Raw genomic sequence first — 4,541 nt, 5'->3', positions numbered from 1 at the left:
GAGGGTGAACAACGCTCCTGGTTCGCCCAGCATGCAGGGGTTTCCTGGGACTTGCAGTGCTAACAAGCAGAACAAGTTGGTCACCTTATTCCCAGGACTCTGCTCCTCCTCTCAGCAAATCCCCATTGGGAACTCTCCCCACCTGCCCTCGAATCATGAATTTCAAGCCATTGAGCTTGGATTTCTTGCTTGAAGTGGAGATTCACAATGTGTACAAACCAACTGCAAACACTGTCCATTTGCTGAGTCCTTCGCAGTTTGCAATGTGTTATCATGTCCCGCAACATGTTTAGTCTTTAGAGCAATTTCAATGCTAAGGAAATTAAAAGATACCAATATTAGATAGAAATGCTGTAGGCTACAAGGGACAAAAAAACATAACTAGAGTGGCGTAAGCAACTAAGTTATTTATATTTTCTTAAAACAAGTTGAGAGGTAGCACAAGACTCAGTAGCACAATGATGTCTACTATGCTCCTGGTCTTCCCTCATGGTTGTAGGATGGCTGCCACAGCTCCAAGCATCTAGTCGCCTTCTAGGCAGGAAACAGAAAGGTGAGGCAGCAGCATCAGCGGAATTCTGCTTATGTTTCTTTGGCCAGAACAGTGTCTTCCCAACTGCCTGGCCATTAGAGAAATCAAGCGTTTAGCTTCCTAACCTCTAGAGTAGAGGAAGGTAAGAGATGAAAGTTTCGGGGATGGTGTTGAATGAATCACCTACAGTATCTGCCACCATAGAAACAGAGGACTATTTACTAGCAACTAGAAGAGGCTAGAATGACTTAGGGACCCAGTGGTTCCCAACACCTACACATTAGAATCACCTGAAGATCATTTAAAATAATAATGCCAGGTCTTACCCCAGACCACTTAACTCAGAACGTCGGGGCATACATCCTGGCGTTGTTATCTTCAAAAGTGCCCCACTGGATTAAAATGTGTAGCCAGTCTTCCAGAGCTGTTCCGTCCAGCATGGTAGCCACTGGCCCCATGAGACTATTGACATTGACATTGAAATGAATTAAAATTAAATAGAAAAGTTAGCTTCTCAGTCACACTGGCCACATTTCCAATAGTCAGTAGCCACCGGGGGCTAGTGGCTATGGTGCCGAACAACACCAATATGGAACATTTCCACCGTTGCTGACAGTGCTGTGATTGGGTGATGTTGGTCCAGAGGAATCTGAGAGTGAGAGAGCTGGTTCAGAATTTCAAGGCCCCTTAAATCCGGCCCAACTTAAGTGGGGTAAGTCAGATGGGCCTAACCTGAAGGCAGTGTAAAAGAGTGGTGAAGGGGACAGACAGCCCAGGTTTGAATCCCAGATCCCCCACTTACTGGGTGGGTGGGTGACGTGGACAAAGTAATTTCCCTCTCTTTTTCCCACTATAAGACGGGAATGATAATAGGATACTATCTCCTGGAGTTGCATTGAGAACTCTGAGCTGATTCCAGTAATGGGCTCAGAATGACACACATGCTACCTGTTACACACATCGGCTGCCTGTGTCATGCAGGAGGCCTGACTGTGGGCCAAAGCCCCCAGGGGGACCCTCACTGGACACAAATGCCATATTACCCCTCAATCCCACCCAAGATTGTGCCGAAGGTTTCCAGCTGGGGCCGTGTCACAGGTTTTCTCATGTCATCCCTTGTTCTGAATCTGATCTCCTGGTGCTCAGCCAACCAGCCCCCCATGACCCATAGCTGTAGGGTGAGTGAGAGAATGAATGAAAGGACGAACACTGAACACCCCCCTGTGCTCCTTCACCTACTATAAGCAGACCCTTGACTTGTAACTTGGTCCCAGATGCAGCAGCTGAAGAGGGTGTGGGGACAGGAGAAGCAGGCTGTGAAGTCCTGGGTGGGTGGCTGGGCCTCTCTGGGCATGTGGCACCTGATCTATAGACTCAGGGGCTGGAGCCAATACAGACTACAGCTTCTGAAGGGCACGAAGTCTCTGAAACAGGGTTTTCCCTCTTTGGGAAAATTACAGCTTCCTAACCAGGATGGCTCTCCACTGGCCTTCTTCCCGGGTTTTCCAACTCCCCAAGGTGAAATGAGACTCCTGCCACCCCCACCTTGTCTGTCCCCTGCTTCTCTCCAGACGGTGTTAACAGTGTCTAGGAATGGGATTCTGGGTTAGGAAGATGTCACTGACTGCACCAGAAATGAACAAGATGCTCCAGTCTCCTCTGACAGAGGAGAGTTCTCAGAAAATGGGGAGCAAGGCCCCTCCAAACAGCCCACCTCCGGGGGAAGGAAAGGAATTTGCAGACGCCACAACCTTGAGCCCCTGCCCATCTGCTCCGGGTGTGCGCATTCCACAGACACGCAGCGATGGGTCCCAGTCATTAACTGGCTGTCAGGTTCTTCAGATGATGGAGCTAAAAATAGCGCGCTATAGATAGAACCTTCTCCCACGCAGGCAGGCACAGGCTGCAAATGGAAGTGTGGAGAAGGGGCTGCGAGGCTCTCTGTCCCCTAAAGGAAGGTGCTTCGTGCCGTCTCCAGCCACCCCCACCCCCCACTCTCGTGGGCAATGTCGTGTGCCTCCCGCAGCAGCCCCCCCTCCTGACCTGTAGATGTGCCCAAATGTTCCAAATCCGCGCTGCCTGGCAGGGCGCACAGTGGCGGGACTCATTTGTATGCCGCACCCTGGATAAAAGTGATAAGGCCCCAAACTCTCCAAGGAGACGCACAGATGAAACCCGGCGCTACTGGCTCGCTCAAGAGGCGAGCTATTTATAGAATCCAAATATCAGCATTTTCCACCCATTTACACAAAGCAATTTCAGCCTTTTCAGATGAGAAAAGAGCAGCCTGGGCTGTCATTCATTCCGGTGCTGGAATCACATTTGGGCGCAGGAAACCCTGATTTGATAGGAAACCTCGAGGCAGGCTCGGATTAAAGATCAATGGCAACATAAAATGTAGACTGTCATATTTTTGCTGCGAACATGACCTGGTAATAAAAAATAATAATAAAAAAAATGTTGTTTTAGTAAATAAACTCAGGGAGATGTATTGCCGGCTGCTGTTTATCCCCAGGCCTCACCTCACCCTGAACACTTGGAGCAAAGGACTTAGGGAAAAGCACCCCGCAGCCACATCGTGAGAGTCCACGCTGAGCCCGCCAGCTGCCCGCCAGCTGCCCACAAGCCTCTGACACACTCTCACCTTCAGAGCCAACGCTGGTGTGCTGGGTATTTCTCTGCTGAGGTTCTCCCTTTGCTGCTTCTTTAAGAAAAGTGTGAGATGCATTTCTTAACAATAAGTCTGGCAGCTGAATTGGCTGGCTAACAGTGCAGATCTTGGGGACAGACAGACTTGGGATCAAGTAGGGGCCCTGCCACACCCTCACTGTGTGAGGCTGGGAAGTTACCTAATTCCACAGGAGTTCAGTTTCCGCACTGTTAAACAGAGGCATGGTGGTCTCTCTCTCTCTCTCTCTGTCTGTCTCTCTCTCTCTCTCTCTCTCTCTCTGTCTCTCTCTCTCTCTCTCTGTCTCTCTCTCTCTGTCTCTGTCTGTCTGTCTCTCTCTCTCTCTCTCTCTCTCATTGGGCAAAGGTCCTTGTGCATTCAGACCACTCCCTACAAACCTATCTGGCATTTCTGGCTCCACCTCCTGAATTGGCCAAAGCAAGCAGAGAAGAGGGCTGGCATATGTCTTTTTTCCAGGTCCCATCTCCTCATTTCTTGCTTCCTCCCCAACTCACCTTTCTCCTCATTGTTTAGACCAGTGGTTCTCTGAAACTTTAGTGTGTCACTAAAATCACCAGGACAGCTCATTACATCTCAGAGTGTTGAGTTCTACCTCCAGAGTTGGCAATTCAGGACTGGGGTGGGGCCTGAGAACTGACATTACATTCTCCACAAGGTCCCAGATGATGCCAAATGACATTGAGCCCATCAGGGACCTCACTGGAGTGGTCTAGACAAACTGATGGGAAAGGTGAGGGACTAGGAAGTGCTGGCATTAACTCATCACGTCTTGCAGAGTCTCGGTGCATAAGCTCTTTAGGTCTTGCAGGACTGGGACCTTTAAAACACAAAACTAAATATATAATTACAAACTGAGATGAGCGCTATGTAGGACAACAACGTGTTTTCAGAGAACCTACAGGGGATCCTGGTTTAGAATCAAGAGGGACGCAATAGTAGCTGAACACACAGAATTCTCAGTGTATTTTGAGTGAGGATGATTAGAACTAACTAGGTGAGGAGCCAGCAAAAAGCATTGCAGGCAAGGGACCCAGCTTATGCCTTGGAGACACACTGCTAGGGAGAGAAGTAAGAGAAAGGAGGGAATGTGGTAAGAGTGACTAACCCAAAGAAACCCACTACCAACCGTGGTCTCGATGAGACTCACTGATAAGAGGTCAGAACACAGAGGCAAGCCCTTCCTTCTCACCATCCATCCCTGCCCCTTGCCCCTCCCCTGGGGCCCCTCCCTCCTGCCCCAGCACCATCATGTCCTGCTTCTAGGTGCTCTGCCATCCTTGAGTGGTCTCTTCATTGCACATTGTTTCAGTTGTTGATTTC

The sequence above is a fragment of the Rhinolophus hipposideros genome (assembly GCF_964194185.1).
Source record: "Rhinolophus hipposideros genome assembly, chromosome: 1".
Taxonomy (NCBI): domain Eukaryota; kingdom Metazoa; phylum Chordata; class Mammalia; order Chiroptera; family Rhinolophidae; genus Rhinolophus; species Rhinolophus hipposideros.
Note: the sequence above shows the minus strand (reverse complement) of the source record.